Below are 17,813 nucleotides of genomic sequence, written 5' to 3'. Positions count from 1 at the left end.
AAGCCAATGGAAAATTGAAAGCTCTTGTACAAACTGTAGGGATATAAACTGATACAGTTAGGAGAGAAAACAGTAACATATAATAAATTTGAAGATATGCTTAATTTTTAATCCATCAGTTCCACTATATTGAAATACACTCTAGAGAAATTCCTTATCTGCAAAAGGAGGCATGAGTAAGAATGCTTATTTTAGGTTGTTTTTAACAGTAAAAAGAATGGAAACAACCAAAATATCCATTAGTAAAATGGATAAATTTGGAGTATATGCATATAATTAAAATTGACTAGGCAGCTGTTAGAATTCAGATAAATAAAACTGAGAAATAAAATACAGACACTATTGAGAGGACTTTGGTGGAAAAGGAGATACTGTCTACTACTTAGACTGCCAGTATCTAAATATGCATAATCTACAACTAAGGAAAAAGAAATTCACGAAAAAAAACTATGTCTAGAATACCAGTAGGATAGACTTTCAATTCATCAACACAGATGTCTGAATTTATTAAGGTCATTTAAATTTCATTAAGGTTTTATTTTTATTTTTTTTTTTAAAGATTTTATTTATTTGACAGAGTCACAGTGTGAGACAGAACACAAGCAGGGGGCGTGGGAGAGGGAGAAGCAGGCTTCCCGCGAAGCAGAGCCCGATGTGGGACCCTGGGATCATGACCTGAGCCGAAGGCAGACACTTAACCGACTGAGCCACCCTGGCGCCCCTCATTAAGTTTTTATAATACACTCTATAACACTCATATATCTTTTAATAGATTAATAAATGATAGAAATTTTTGTGGTTGGAAATGCATCCTTTAATTTCTCTTGTTCGTTGCATTTTTTTTTTAAACTAAGTTTATTTTCTTCTTTTCATGGGTAGCAGTGTTAGAATAATAAAAAAAGGATAGGCTTTAAAATAAAATAGACAGATTTTGATTCTAGGTCTAACACTTACTAATTACGATTTCCCTGAATTTCTATTTGTTCATCTGTAAAATTAAAAGAATACCTACTACTCACAGCATTAGGGTAGAGATTCCATGCAAAGTACCTATTTGTACCCTAGGAGCTCAATAGAGCTTCTGTTCTTATTTTTGAACTGTCTACTCATGTCATTTGTTCTCTGATCGACTGGTCTTAATTCTAGGCAAAATCATTTTGTTAATGCAAACTAACTCCTTGAAGAGGTTTTATGGGAGAATTTTTCCGGAAGAAGGGATTAGAATTCTTAAGTTTGTGTTTTACTGTTTCAAAAGACATGGCAGAAAATAACAGATAAGAAAGTAATAAATATTTGCCATATTTAAAATAACTAGGACTACCAAATGAGACCAAGGACAAATGAATAGTAGAGCAGTAAACAACATTGGAGCTGGTAAAAAGATAATCATAATTATTTTTTAATGTACACCTACTACCTCCTGAGAGGTTATATGGTATGGATGTTATCTGCCTCAATTATATAGGCTTACTCCCATGGCTCTGAAAGTATCAGAACACAATTTAAGACTACTCATTACCCAATGCCTTTTTATGGTTATAATTAGTGAGCACTTAAGAAACCATGTTAAACATCCTTGCATTTTCTATTATCACCTAGCAAAAATATTATTAACATAGTACTCAGGAGATATTGATAGATTAAAGAATTGTTTTTTCTATTTTTAATGTAAAATATCACATATTTAGTAAGGTATATAAAATATAAATGTGTCACTTATATTTTTATACAGTAAATATCTACAAAACCAACGCTGGATCAACAACTAAATATTGCCCGTATTTTAGAAACCTCTTCCCTAGCCCTTTTCCAATTCTAACTTCCCCTCTTCTTCAAAGGTAACCAAAGTCTTGACTTTCATGGTAATCACTTCTTTTTCTTTAAATTTACAACTTAAGTACAGATTCCTAAATAGTTTAGTTTTCCTAGTTCTTGAACTTTGTGTAACTAGAAATACAAAGCATGTCATCTTTTGAGACTGTTGCTATGGACTGTCTCTAGCTCATCTATATTAAATGTAAACAGTTTCTTCATTTTCACTTCTCTAACACTCTGGTAAAGAAATAAAGTTTATTGGGGTACGTGGATGGCTCAGTCAGTTGAGTGTCCTACTCTGGATTTTGGCTCAGGTCATGATCTCAGGGTTTTGAGATTGAGCCCCAGCTCAGGCTCTGTGCTGCACATGGAGCCTGCTAGGGATTCTCTTTCCCTCTCCCCCAACCCTCTAAAAAAAAAAAAAAAATTATATATATATATATAGTAGTAAACTATATATAGTTTATTAATGTATGGACATTTATGTTGGTACTTTCCTTTGGTTACTAGAATGTTATGAACATTCCTATAGTTGGTCTTTTTTGATGCACATACAGACATAAATTTCTCTAGTAGAAAAGGCTCCATCTAAAATTAAAATTGCTGAGTCATGAAGGATATGTAGATCTAATTTTCCTAGATAATGCCAAACTCTTCAAAGTGGTTTTAACAACTGACCCTCTCATAAGAAATGTATGTCATTTTTGTGCTCAATTCTAACCATTGGTAAAGCCAGACGTGAATTTTAGCCTTTCTGGTGGGTTATGTAGGGATACCTTCCTTTTAAAAAAGGATTTTCAGCCTTACATATAATAAAATGCGTGTAAGTGTAAAGTTCAATGATTTTGACCAACGCATGCATTTATGCTATTACCACCCCAATCAAGAACGAACCTTTCCATACCCCAGAAAGTACTCTCCTGCCTCTACGTTATCAGTTCCTTCGGTATCTGCCCCAGGCAGACACACATCAGATTCCTTTCATAATAGATTAACTGGATCCAAAATTCTACATAAATGGAATTATACTATATATATAATTTTTGAGTTTGGCTTTTTTGCCCATTTTAATTACTTGAGATTCATACTGTTGTATAAATTAGTTCTCTTTTTAAAAAGTAGGCTCCATGTCCACGGTGGAGCCCATTGCGGGGCTTGAACTCACGATCAAGACTTGAGCTGAGATCAAGAGTCAGATGCTTAATTGACTGAGCCAGCCAGGTGCCCCAGTAGTTAGTTCTTTCTAATTGCTGAGTAGTATTTCATTGTATGAGCAGATCACAATTTGTTTCTCCATTCTCTTGTTTTTAGATATTTGGGTTGTTTCCAGTTTCTAGTTATTACGAACAGGCAAACATACACAAATCTTTGTATGACTTTTTTCATTTGTCTTGGGGAAAGGCCTAGGAATAAAACTTGTGGGTCATAAGACAAGAACATGTTTAACTTTAAAAGACTGTGCCAAATCTTTTTCCAAGTGGTTGTACAATTTACACTCCTACCATTTCCAGTTGCTCCACATCTTTGCCAATATTGGTATTGCCAGTCTTTTTAATTTAGCCCATGTAGTGGGTGTAAAGTGAGATCTCATTGTGGGTATTTGCATTTCTAAGATGAGCAATGATGTTTAGTATCCTCTAAGTGCTTATTTACCATTCACATACATCTTTTGTGAAGTGTCAGCCTCTGACCACTTTTTTAAATTGTCTGGTACAAGTTTTTCATATATTCTGGACACAAATCTTTTTTTTTATATATTTTATTTATTTGACAGAGACAGAGCACAAGCAGGGGGAGCAGCAGGGAGAGGGAGAAGCAGACTCCCCGCCAAACTGGGAGCCTGATGTGGGGATCGATCCCAGAACCCTGGGATCATGACCTGAGCTGAAGGTAGACACTTAACCAACTGAGCCACCCAGGCGCCCCAAATCTTTTGTTTAGCTATATGTTTTGCAAATGTTTTCTCCCAGTAATTGCTTAAATTTTCTGAAGAGGGGGTTTTCATTCAGGTTTCCAATACATCAAGAAATCTTTCACTCTAAGGATATGAGTATTTTTCCTTGTTTTCTTAGAAATTTCCCAGTTTTAGCTTTATGTTTTGGCCTGTGATAGACCTAGAATTAATTCTTGAGTATTGTGTCAAGTAGGGGTTATGTTTATTCTTTTATACACATATCCAGTTGTTTTTGCATCATTTATTGACTATCCTTTCCTCACTGAATTATATTGTCCCCTGTCAAATATTAGTCAACCACAAGAGTAGGCCTACTTCTGTATCTATTCTAATTGCTTCTCAGCCTGTGATGATCTAAGATCAAGTATCTTAGAAAAAAAAAGATCAAGTATCTGTAGTTATTCTGTAACTCGATTTACATGTCTACCTTCACCCCAACATCAGTTTTGATTACTATAGCTTTACAGCATATCTTTAATACCAGGTAGTATGTATCTTCCCACTTTGTGCTTCTTCAGAATGTTTTTGGCTATTCTAGGTTCTTTGTATTTCCATATAAATCTTACGAAGACTCAGATTGTCAACTTCTATTTTATTTTATTTTATTTTTATTTTTTTTAAGATTTTATTTATTTGAGAGAGAGAGAATGAGAGATAAGAGAGCACGAGAGGGAAGAGGGTCAGAGGGAGAAGCAGACTCCCTGCTGAGCAGGGAGCCCGATGCGGGACTCGATCCCAGGACTCCAGGATCATGACCTGAGCTGAAGGCAGTCGCTTAACCAACTGAGCCACCCAGGCGCCCCAGTCAACTTCTATTTTAAAAAAATCTGATGAAATTTCCATTGGGACTGTGTTGAGTCTATAGGTCAATTTGGGGGGAATGGACTTTTTTTTTTTTAAGTTTTATTCATCTATTCTAAGGGGGGGAGGGAGAACTCATGGGTGAGTGGGGGAGGGGAGGGAGAGGAAAAGGGAGAGAAATCGCCAAGTAGACTCCCTGCGGAGTGCAAAGTCCGAGGCGGGGCTTGATCCCAGGACCCAGAGATCATGACTCCAGAGGAAACCAAGAGCTGGACGCTCAATTGACTGACCCACCCAGGAGCCCCATGGGAATAATGGGACATCTTAACAATTTGAGGGTTCTGGTCCAAGAACATGGTTATCTTTCTCTATTTATATCTTCCTTGTCTTTCTCAGGAATGCTAAATTTAGCTTTCAGTATAGAAGCCTTGCACATCTTTCTTTAGTCTCTTCCTAAATATTACATTTTTTGGTATTTTTATTTTTCTAACTGTTGAATGCTAGTATTATTTCTTGTTATACTGCTTGTATTGATTTTTGTACATGCTATTTGTATCCTCGCTAAATTCATCTATTAATTCTAGCAGAGTTTTTTGGGGGTAGATTCATTAGGAGTTTTTATGTAGAGAATTAGGTCTTCTGCAAACAGGGATAGTTTTATTTCTTCCTTTACAATATTATGTCTTTATTTTTCTTGCCTCACTGCATTAGTTTGGACCATTAGCACAATATTGAATCAGTAGTGAAAAGCAAGTATCCTTGCCTTGTTCTTCATCTTAAGAGCAAAAGCATTCCATCTTTTTAACTTTTATGATGCCTATTATGTTTTTCTAGATGCTTTTATCAAGTTGAAGAAGTTTCCTTTTATTGCTAGTTTATTGTAAATTTTTATCATGAGAATATTAAAATGTGTCAAATGATTTTTCTGTCTATTGAGAGGATTATATTGTTTTTGTCGTGTCAGTATCACAGGTATACTAGCTTCATAAAATGAGTTGGAAAGTCTTTCCTCCTCTAGTTCCTGAATTTGTGAAAGATTGGTACTATTTTTTCCTTAAATGTTAGATAAAATTCACCAGTTAAATCACTGGAGTTTTCAAGGGATTATGAACTTAATAGATACAGAGCTATTCAGATTACTCTTCCAAATCAATTTCTGTAAAGTTCTGTGTAAGTTATCAAATTAACTGGTATAACGTTCATAACATTTCCTTATTAATCTTTCAATTCTGAAAGTTCTTTAGCGATACCCTCTCTTTCCTTCCTCATACTAATCTGTTTTTTCTATTTTTCTTGATGAGTCTTTTTTTTAAGATTTTATTTGACAGACAGAGACAGCGAGAGAGGGAACACAAGCAGGGGAAGTGGGAGAGGAAGAAGCAGGCTTTCCGCTGAGCAGGGAACCAGACTTGGGGCTCGATCCCAGGACCCCGGGATCACGACCTGAGCTGAAGGCAGACACTTAACGACTGAGCCACCCAGGTTCCCCTTTTCTTGATTAGTCTTGTTAGGATTTTATTAATTTTATCAAAAGAACCAACTTTGGGCTTCATGCATTTTTTAATTAATTTTTGTTCTGATCTTTATTATTTCTTACCCTCTACTTGGATTTTTTTTTTTTTAAAGCTTTATTTGACAGAGAGAGAGAGAGCGAGCGAGAGCGAGAGCAAGTGCGAGCACAAGCAGGGGGAGCAGCAGAGGGAGAGGGAGAAACAGGCTCTCCGCTGAGCAGAGAGCCCGATGCTGGCCTCGATCCCAGGACCCCAGGATCATGACCTGAGCCACCCATGCGCCCAATTTGTTCTTTAGCTTAAGACAGAAACTTTGTGTGATACCCAGCCTCCGAGATGTCCCTACTAAGTCTTGCCTTGTGGGATTCACACCTTTGTGTAAGTCATTCCTACACTGAACATAACTATCGGTATAACTAACAGGATATTATGAAAATGGCGGAATGTAACTTTCAACGCTAGGCCTTAAAGTCATTATAGCTTCTACCTTGCTCTATCATGGATTACTTGCTCCAGAGAAAGACACTCACAATATTGTGAGGACACTTAACCAAACCTACGGAGAGATGCATGTGGCAAGGAACTATGCCTTTATCACAAACTTGTAATCAACTGAGTTTTATAGATGTTAAACAAGACTTAAATCATCCATGTAAACATTTATTAAGTACCTACTGTATCACGAACTCCCTTATGGGTTGAAATTTAGAGGTGACCCAAAGCCTCTGCCCTTTAAGAACAGATTCTGGGTTAAGATAGCAGATTAACAACAAGCAGTTCATTTCATTCCTTCCCCAATCCCCAAACTCTACTATAACTATGGTTATATGGTGAGAAATTTTAAAATAATCTTAGAAGGAGTGGAGAACAGAAAACAGGAAATCCATCAACATTTTAGAAGATGAAAAATGAGTGGACAGGTTGTAACTGACCAAGAATGAAATCCCAAGGCAGCTATGTTGGGAAAGATAAGAACCAACTGTATTTACACTATAAAATCTTCAAAAGACATGAGCAGTGGCAGCACTAAGTACCTCTGAACTGGTGACAGAATTGGAGAGGTGCAGAAAAATAAAGAGGAAAGCTGTTTGAGAAGCAGGTAGAGTCCTACATCCCTTGTCTAGCTCCACATTGCTGAACAACTGCCCCTTTGTCATCCCTGCATAAATCTGGAGGCTTATTCTCTGGAAAAAAAAAGGAAAGGCTCTTTGGAGGGAGCATGTCAGGCACAGTTGCAGGCACAGGACTGTACCAAAAACAAGGGATTAAATGACTATAAACATTAAATGCTGAATGTAGACATTCTCCCAACTAGAATGTCCAACTTGGCTTCCAGAATGTAGACAATGAGACTGTTATCCTTGAGGCAGAAGCTCAGAAGACTCATCTTTGAGTAACTTGACCAGCCAAGGAAAGAGAATTGAGGATACAAATGAGGTCCCCTAACAGCCCAGTGAAATCACCCTATGATGAAGCTCAGTCAAAAGGCCCCACTGATGCATTCAGAGCATCTAGTCAGTGTTTTAGACTTCCAATGAATCATGAGTAGAAAATCAAGGATAGTGTGTGTCTGAGGAAAGCCTCCAATATGGAAGACAGAGATCAAAACAAAAGGAGTCTGGAGGAAGCATAAATATGTGCAGAAAAAAAGAAAACTCCAAAATAAATTATTCTCTGTGAGCTAAGAGAGGATACTGCAATTGTGAAACAGTAAGAGTATCGTACAACAACATTCAGGAAATAAAAAAGAACTACTAGAAAAGAACAACATAATAGCAGAAATGAAAATGAATAAAGGGTTAAAAGACGAAGTTGAGGAAATTTTCCAGAAGGTAAAGCAAAATAAATGAAACAAAAAGACAATGGATACATACCTAAAATGGGTAAATTTTATGGTATGTACAAAAAAAAACTCACTAAAGCTATTTAAAAAGTGCAGCAACTGCTTTCAAATTTTTGAAGGAAAATTATTTCTAACATAGAAACCCAGCTAAACTATCATTTAGGTTTGTTTTCCAGTGTGTAGGTGTCACAATATTTGCCTCTTGTATACCCTTTTCTCATGAAACTTTTGAACAATAAGAAAAGGAAGGAGGGGTGGAGAAGAAAAAGGATATAGGAAACAGAAGATGAATAAAGGAAAAGGACAAAATTCTCCAGAGGGATAGTGATGTGAGATTCTAAGAGGACAGCTATGTACCAGATATGAAGGGCATACTCAATGAGCTGAAACTGTGTGAATCAAGAAACAGATTGGATGAAGACTGTCACTGAGATTTCTGCTGCCATTATTCTGTTTTTATAATATGAGGATAGTCTGGGTAAGCTTGACACAGATATATTTACTTTGCCTGGCTAGACCATATGTTGATAAAGTTCTTGTCCTGCTGCCTGAAATCAGACTCTCATTACAACCTCAAGAAACGTTCTGCTTTGATCTACTGCTGAGAGGACTAATTTGAATATTATAAATTATTTCTTAGTCTTAGAAATCTTATACCCAAACTCAAGACAAATATATGAAGCAAGCACACTAATATTGTGATTAATAAATTACTTACTAGAAATCTGTTTTCCTTGCAAAGGAAGCATATTCAGGGTGAACTTTTGACTCTTAGGCAGAATAAATTACAATTACTAAATTCTACAACAATTTATATATTTCATTTTCTTCTAAGAGCAAAATAGTGAATGTTTTACAGAAGGCTACTCTTACTAAAAAAGCACAGTAAGTAAATAAAAATAACATAACGTTTCTCATCCTGGGTTTGAGATCTGTCTGCTAGGAATCTTGCTTCTTATGGGATGCAGTACAGAGTTGTGAATATTAAGGACATAACTTTGGCATCAGAAGTTGACCTCTACCATATAAAAGTAAACCACGTGACCTTGAGCCTTAAATATAAGCTATGGTTTTATTCAAATATATGTTTAATAGGTTATACTACATTGTTAAAATCAAAAGCAAATGGACATCATCCTTGAAAATTCCCTGAGCAGACAAAACCAGTGTAGTCATACAAACAAAGCTTAATGTAGCTTATCTTGCAAGACTAACTTGACCTGGGTCATTTCTTGCTCATGACTCTGAAAAGCATAAGCAAAACTTAAATTGTAAAAAAAACAAACAAAAATAAAAACAAAAAACTTAAATTGTTTCCCAAGGTTGATATAACCACTGACCAACTCCCTATTGTTTAAGAAAATTCTAATTTTGGGGTGCCTGGGTGGCTCAGTTGTTAAGCCTCTGCCTTCGGCTCAGGTCATGATCCCAGCATCCTGGGATCAAGCCCCCTGCTTGTGTTCCCTCTCTCGCTGTGTCTCTCTCTGTCAAAATAAAATAAACTCTTAAAAAAAAAAAAAAGAAAATTCTACTTTTATAACCAATCACTGAAGAATAAACAATTACTGCTTTCTCTCTATATAAACTGCTTTATAACAATAGGTTCCTGAGTCTCATTCCATGTTTTGGCTTGAACGCTCCCAGTTTGCAAACTGTTTTTGGTGGTTGTACAATAAACTTTTATTAATTATTACTTTGGTAATTCATTATTTTTACTTCTGTTATTTCTGAACTTTTCACAAACATATAGATTATTTAACATAAATATTAAATAAAAACTATGTGACTTTTAGAAAGAGAAAGTCAATTTAGAGAGAGAAAGCTTATAGAGATTTTTTTCTCTCTAAACTAACTCATATAACTGTGGTAGAGTTTATATGAGATAATTAATGTAAAATGCTTAGCATTCTATCTGGTATATAATGAGTGGTAAATAAAAGTATCTTAAAGGAAATACAACTAATAAATACCACACATTCACTGTGATGGTTTTAAAAATGCAGGAATTATAGTAATAAAATGCAAGCTGCAAATGGGTTTGGCTTAAATGCAGGCTAAATCAAAAATATATTCCACATATCATTGAATCTAAGACACCAGTGATGGTAAGGTACATCAGTATTTTAAAAAGAAACTTGCCAGTTAAACTGTTGACAAATCATCAACAGTAAGACATCTCCCAATTTCAGAGATGATACGTGAAGAAAAAATATTTTTGAGTCTTAGATTGGCAAAATTACCTAAGTCTAATTACATAGTTGAGAGAATATTAAATACCACAAAAACAATCATTCTGAAGACAAGATTAAGTCACATAATTAGAATTAAATTGCTCTCTAAGAGTACTCTTCACTCTTCCATTCTTACTTCCACTACCAATTTTACCTAGAGGGAATCTTTCATTTTCTCAGAGAAATGTTCCACAAACCCTGAGACTAGAATGGATCCCTGTTATATGCTCCCATCATACTCAGCACTTCTCCTTCGTAATACTTACATTGCTCAATACTAGTCTTTTCCAGTAGATTTCAAGTTCAACAAGGGCTGTTTTGTTCAGTGCAATTTACCAAGCACAAGGGATGCAAAATCAAATCACACAGAAAAAAAAAATGAAACATGCACGTCAGGTGGTCAGTGCAATATTTTCACTCGTTATTTTTCACAGCAGCACTACATTTTACTGGCAATTAAGAAGTAAATCCGGGAGCCTAAGTGGCTGAGTTGGTTAAGCGTCTGCCTTCTGCTCAGGTCATAATCCCAAGGTCCTAGGATCGAGTCCCTGCTCAGCGATGAGTCTGCTTCTCCCCCTCCTTCCCACTCATGCTCTATCTCTGTCTCTCTCAAATAAATATATATAAAAAACTTTTAATTTTTACAAATCTGATGGGTGTGAAATGGAACCTTTTTTATTTCATTTGCATTTTCCTGATTACTAATGAATTCGAGAATCTGATTTTCACATGTTTATTGGTCATTTGGGTTTCCTCTTTTCTGAACTGTTTTTATCTTTTTTTTTTTTTATTTTTTTTTAAAGATTTTATTTATTTATTTGAGAGAGAGAGAGAATGAGAGATACAGAGCACGAGAAGGAAGAGGGTCAGAGGGAGAAGCAGACTCCCCGCTGAGCGGGGAGCCCGATGCGGGACTCGATCCCGGGACTCCAGGATCATGACCTGGGCCGAAGGCAGTCGCTTAACCAACTGAGCCACCCAGGAGCCCTCTTTTTTTTTTTTTAAGATTTTATTTATTTATTTGACAGAGAGAGACACAGCGAGAGAGGGAACACAAGCAGGGGGAGTGGGAGAGGAAGAAGCAGGCTTCCAGCTGAGCAGGGAGCCCAATGCGGGGCTCGATGCCAGGACCCTGGGATCATGACCTGAGCCAAAGGCAGATGCTTAACGACTGAGCCACCCAGGTGCCCCTGAACTACCTGTTTTTCTATTGATATGTCCTTATATTTTGTAAAGCTCTTGGTTATATGTATTGTAAATATTCTAGCATTTTAACTTTATGATTATCTTTATAACATACAAGTTTTAAATTTTGATGAAGCCAAGTTTATCAGTATTATCTTTTATGATTTATACATTTTATGTTTTATCCAACATTAGAGATACTCACTTATATTTTTCTAAAAAGAATTCCAAAGTTTTGCATTATGCATTTAGAATTAAAATATACCGAGAAACAGATTTTGGATGTGATGTGGGATGTGTTTATTTTTTTCATGCAGTCAACTGTATAAATGCCATTTATTAAATATTCTTTTTCTTCAATGATATGAAATGCTGCCTGACCTTATACAAAGTTTCCATATACACATGTGGCTTATTTCTAGGCTCTGTATCCTGCTTCACTGATCTGTCTGTCCCTGCACTTAAAGTAGTGTGGAATAATAATTGTTATAGTTTTAAAATGAAGAGGGCAATTCCTCCTTCTTTATTCTTCTTTAAAATTATATTGGCTTAAAAAAATTATATTGGCTTTTCTTGGTCTTTTTTTCCCCATATAAACCTTAATATTGGGGCACCTGGGTGGCTCAGTTGTTAAGCGTCTGCCTTCGGCTCAGGTCAGGATCCCAGGGTCCTGGGATCGAGCCCCGCATTGGGCTCCCTGCTCCACAGGAGGCCTGCTTCTCCCTCTCCCACTCCCCCTGCTTTGTTCCCTCTCTCGCTACCTCTGTCAAATAAATAAATAAATAAATAAATCCTTAAAAAAAACCCCACAACTTAATATTTACTGATCAAGTTTCATGATATACCCTACTGGGATTTTATTTAAAATTGCATTTACAGATTAATTTTGGGAAAACTGGTATCTTACCAAATTGAGTCTTCTCAGTTTCATTCATTTAGATTTTCTCTTTTATCTTTCAATCGAGTTTTATTTTAGAGACCTCTCAAAAATCTCTTATTCCTATGTACCACCTTTTCAATCCAAACTCTTGATCTCATTGTATCACTCACTCCTCCAAATATTTTTCTAACTTTCCAGGATAATTTGGATGCTCCTCCTCTATGTTCTTGGTTTTATCTATTCATCATTTGCTTGATATGACCAAGAATTGTGCTAAGCATGGAGGGTACCTACACTGGTGATTAAGATGGACAGTCCCTACCTTTGTGGAGTTTTCATTCTAACAGGAGACAAAGAACAATAAACACTTATAATCCCGAGTGATTCACATGCTATATTACAGGGGGAGTACACTGTGCTATGGGAATACATAAAGGAAATACCTAACTGAGACTTGGGGGATGGCTGGATGTGGGGGGGGGGGGGAGAAGGGTGTCAAATACTGCTTCTCAAGGAAGTAACATGTAGACTGAAACCTGTAAGAAGAACAGAAGTTAGCAAACACAAAATAACTAAAATATCATAGTCCTGATATCCTTGCTTTATTCTTGATTTTATTGGAAAAGTTCCCACTGCTTAACTGTGAAATCATCTACTTTTTGAATATGTTTCCTCCCTTGGCTTCCCTGACACCATTTTTTGGCTCTCATACTGCCTGTGATAATCATTAACTGCTCACTGGTCTTCTTCCTTCCTTAAATGCTAGTATTCCCCATGGATTTATCCTCCTCATTCCTGTTTTAAATACTATTCCTAAAGAAGTTTTTCCATTTCTACAGTTTCAAATATGAATTTATATACTGAAGAGTTCCCAAACTTCTACTTCTAGCTCCCACCACTACAGATTTTCATATCTGCATTTCCAACTACATATTACAGTCTCTATCCATATGTCCCAGAAGATCTTCAAGCTTTGGACATATTAATATTTGATCTATTTATATGGTATGTACTGCCAACTAACCAGCAATAGCAGATCTATCTCCCAATTCAATTGACAGCATTACCATTCACATCTGATATGAATGAGTCACTATTCTGATTATATGTTGGTGAATATGCCCTTCTTGGAAGCTAGTTTATAATATAACATAGTCACTGAGCCTGAAGGGTTGGGAACATGAAGATTGTTTCAAAGATTGAATAACTGTGCAGGCCAGATATATTTTTGTTTTTTTAATGCATCAACTTGGCTGTGCTACTAGTTGTTAGCTATTCAAACATTAATCTAGGTAATGCTGTGAAAGTGTATTATAGATGTAATTAAAATCCATAATCAGTTGACTATGTAAACGAGATTATCCTGGATAATTTGGGTGGGCCTCGTTCAGTCAGTGGAAAGGCCTTACAGCAGGGCTGGTGCTTCCTCAAGAGAGACAGAGGAGAACTTCCACCTATGAACAGCAGCTTCAGTCCATGCCCACAAGTCCCAGTCTGCCCTTCCTGACAGCCTATTCTACGGATTTCAGACTTGCCTTGCTAGCCCCTACAACTGTGTAAACCAATCTCTCTCTCTCTAGATCTCCTACTGGTTCTGCTTCTCTGGCTGAACCTGACAAATATACCAGGTTTATAAGTTTATTTCCAAAAACAATTCCTTCAAAAACCTAGTAAACCTTCTGGTCTATTCATTTCCACTCAGGGCCATGTGCCAGTAACTATACCCAAAGTTTTTCTGGACATGGTTCTTAAACCTACTGTTTCAACTTATTCCTTATAATATGGTTCCTTTCTCTCCATCCCACATTAGACCATCACCATCTCTTACCTGAACTAGTGATTGAAAAAGCCTCCTAACTGGCTTCTGAGATTAGTTTTTTCTCCTCTATCTATTCTCCACACTGCTGCCAGAGGTCTCTTTCTGGAAAACAAATATGATCATGTCACTATCCTTCTTAAAAACTTTTCAAGTCTTCCTACCTACAGAATAAATTTGTTTTCTATTTCATTAATTTCTGTTTTAACTCTTATTTCCTTCTATTTGCTTTGCATTTATTTTTTATTTTTATAACTTATTGAGATGAATACTTAGGTCATTGATGCTTTTCTTTTCTAAAAGACATTTAAAGTTTTAAATTCTCTCTAAGCATTGTTTTAGCTAACCATACCAGTTCTGATATGTATTATTTTCATTATCATTAAGTTCAAAATATTTAAAATTTTCTTTGCAATTTATATGACCAATGGGTTATTTAGAAATTATTTAATAATATCCAAAGCTAGACTTTAAATTCCAGTAAGAAAATAGCGATTTACTTCCAAATTTTCCCATTTTCCTCCTAGAACCCAATATAGAACAACAAAGAGAATGTTTTTAAAAAGAAAAGAAAACCCCTCTACATATTTGGTGAACCCAGGATACAGTAAAAAACTGAAATACCAAATTATAAGTGAATATGGCCCAAAGTACTTGGGACTGGTAGAACCTATACAAGGGAGAATCAAGAAATATGAAAAGAGCCTAGAAAGGGAACAGCAAATTCTCACTCCCAGAAAGAGAGAGTCCTATTGTCTAACTGGGAACTGCAATGTTTAGAACTGAGACGGACCGGGGGAATCTCAGGAGAAAGTAGAAAAATGAGGTATAGAAAGTGCCATGAGAATGAGTGGAGGGTGGTCTAGAAGTGACAGATCTCAGACACTAGTACTCCTTTAAAAGCAAGGCATGCCCTTTTCATCTGTAATTTCAAACTTACAGAAAAGTTCACAGAACACCATAAAGAATTCCTGTATACCCTTCAAAAATTCTGTTAACATTTGAAGCAGGCAGGTTAAAAGGCAGGAGTTGTATCCGTTGGTAGTAAGGACCTGGTGGCTAGTAGCTCACACCTCATATATATGTAAATTACTAAGAGGCAAAGGAGATGTAGCTATATTTTGAAGAAAGAATCCATCAGAACAACAGAGGACAGAGGCCTTGAACAGAGAAACCTGGGAAATCACTTTGCTCCTAATGTCCTGTTCTTCTCTCCCCACTCCAGAATCTTCCAACAGGTGGTTTGGGAAAGCTCATCTCATTCAAATATGAGTAACAAAAAAGCGGTAAGTATCCGCATAAAGACACCATAAAAAAGGTAAAACGGTACAACAGCCTTGACAAAGAAAATTCAACAGAAAATTATCACAAAGTAGATGAAAACCATAACACTACTTTTTAACATGAATTCAAAAACTTTTTTTTTTAAGATTATTTATTTTGAGAGCAACAGTGCACACGTGAGCATATGTGCAAACAGTACAGGGACAGGCAGGGCACAGAAGGAGAGGGAGAGAGAATCCTTAAGCAGATGCCCCACAGAGCGGGGAGCCTGATGCAGGGCTCAATCTCAGGACCCTGAGTTCATGACCTGAGCTGAAATCAAGAGTCGGTAACTTAACTGACTGAGCCACTCAGGTGCCCCATGAATTAAAAAATTCTTAATACAGCTATTAGGAAAATCTCAGAAGGGCGGCTGGCTGGCTCAGTCAGAAAAGCATGGGACTCTTGATCTTGGGGTTGTGAGTTTGAGCCCTACGTCGGGTGTAGTAATTACTTAAACAAACATAAAAAAAAAAAGAAAGAGAAAGAAAGTTTCAGAGCAGTAATCAAGAACTTAGGGAAGAGACAGCGAGTCAACAGGAAGAAGTAAAAACAAAAGTATTGCAGATCTGACTCACGAAAGAAATGGAAAAAAAGATTTTTAAAAGTTGAAAAATGTAAGCACATGGTAAAAATTACACTATAAAAGACACAGTAAGAAGCAAACAAAATAGTAATGTTTTAAAAGAAAATTAAAAAATTAAAAAAAAAAGACTTGAACCTACATTTTCAAAGGGAATCCTTTGAAAACTGATCTAAAATGGTCAACACCGACAAAAAAATCCAGTGAAATAAGTGTAAAAAATAATTTTAGCAACCAAAGAAAGCAGGTCCCTTCTAGGGGAAAGAAAATCAAGCTGATATCATACTTCTCTACTGAACATCAATATCAGAAGACAGGAGACAAATACTTAGAAGATACTGTAAGTCAATAATTTTATGTCTTAGACAAATAATCCTTCAGGAGTAAGGCTGTAAGTAAATGGTTTTCAGTATGTTAACACTTAGCTCTTATTCATAAGCCCTTCTCTTTTTGAGGAAACAACTAAATTAACAACACAGGGAAAAAATGTTAGTGAGGATGCGGAGAAAGGGGAACCCTCCTACACTGTTGGTGGGAATGCAAGCTGCTGTAGCCACTCTGGAAAACAGTATGGAGGTGCCTCAAGAAGTTAAAAATAGAGCTACCCTACGACCCAGCAATTGCACTCCTGGGTATTTACCCCAAAGATACAGATGTAGTGAAAAGAAGGGGCACACGCACCTCAATGTTCTTGGCAGCAATGTCCACAATAGCCAAACTGTGGAAGGAGCCGAGATGTCCTTCAACAGATGAATGGATAAAGATGTGGTTCATATATATAATGGAATATTACTCAGCCATCAGAAAGGATGAATACCTACCATTTGCATCGGCATGGATGGAACTGGAGGGTATTTTTTTTTTTAATGTTTAATTTATTTGTCAGAGAGAGAGCACAAGCAGGGAGAGCTGCAGGCAGAGGGAGAAGCAGGCTTCTCACTGAGCAGGGAGCCCAACATGGGGGGCTCGATCCCAGGACCCTGAGATCATGACCCGAGCCGAAGGCAGAAGCTTAACGACTGAGCCACCCAGGCGCCCCTGGAACTGGAGGGTATTATGCTAAATGAAATAAGTCAGTCAGAGAAAGACAATTGTGGAATACAAGGAATAGAGCAGAGGACCACAGGGGAAGGGAGGGAAAACTGAATGGGAAGAAATCAGAGAGGGAGACAAACCATGAGAGACTCTTGACTCTGGGAAACAAACTGAGGGTTGTGGAAAGGAGGGGTGGGGGGATGGGGTAACTGGGTGATGGGCATTAAGGAGGGCACGTGATCTGATGAGCACTGGTTGTTATACACAACTAATGAATCACTTGACAGTACATCAAAAACTAATGATGTACTACACATTGGTTATGTGAATTTAAATAAAAAAATAAACTACTACAAAACACACACACACAAAAGAAACAACTGAGGACAAACTGCAACCAACAGATGACAGGAAAAATTTCAGCAAAAGGACTGACAGCACAAATACACTTAATTGTAGATCTGAGATGAAAGCAAATGGATATATGGGTGACAGAATGGAATGCAACAATTCCTAACAATGTAGGAATAATAATATATACAAATAAATCAATGATAGTGGAAAACAAAAAGTAGAATAAACTCACTGACTGTACCTTATAGTAATAGACAGGAGTCAATGTTGAAAGTCAAATAGTAAAAGTTTAAACAAAATCATAAAGAACAATAAAATAATGGTATATTTGCTAAAACCAGTTAGTAAAGGAGGGAAGAAAGAAGGAAAGGAAGAGAAAAAAGCTAATCGTTACTTATTAAGGAAAAAAGACACTGCTTTAAAAGAGAGAAAGATGAGTGGTTAGCATAGCATATTATACAAACTTGTCCAATCACCATGCT

The 17,813-nt window shown here is 36.6% G+C and overlaps 1 protein-coding gene across 3 annotated transcripts in view; it reads right to left on the bottom strand.

Moving 5' to 3' along the window:
• The window catches only part of LOC113929225 (protein argonaute-3), a 127,445-nt gene that overhangs the window by 53,729 nt on the left and 55,903 nt on the right, over positions 1–17,813 (bottom strand). The window contains exon 1 of one of the 3 annotated variants that reach the window (XM_027605965.2): positions 14,049–14,101. The exons of the other annotated variants lie outside the window; for them this stretch is intronic. The gene's annotated coding sequence lies outside the window, so the exon portion shown is untranslated. Of the gene's footprint in view, positions 1–14,048; positions 14,102–17,813 lie in introns of those variants that run through there. 3 annotated transcript variants of the gene reach the window in all.

This window comes from Zalophus californianus, chromosome 4 (assembly GCF_009762305.2).
Source record: "Zalophus californianus isolate mZalCal1 chromosome 4, mZalCal1.pri.v2, whole genome shotgun sequence".
NCBI lineage: Eukaryota > Metazoa > Chordata > Mammalia > Carnivora > Otariidae > Zalophus > Zalophus californianus.
The sequence above is the reverse complement of the archived record's forward strand: the minus strand, read 5'-3'. Positions and strand labels throughout refer to the sequence as shown.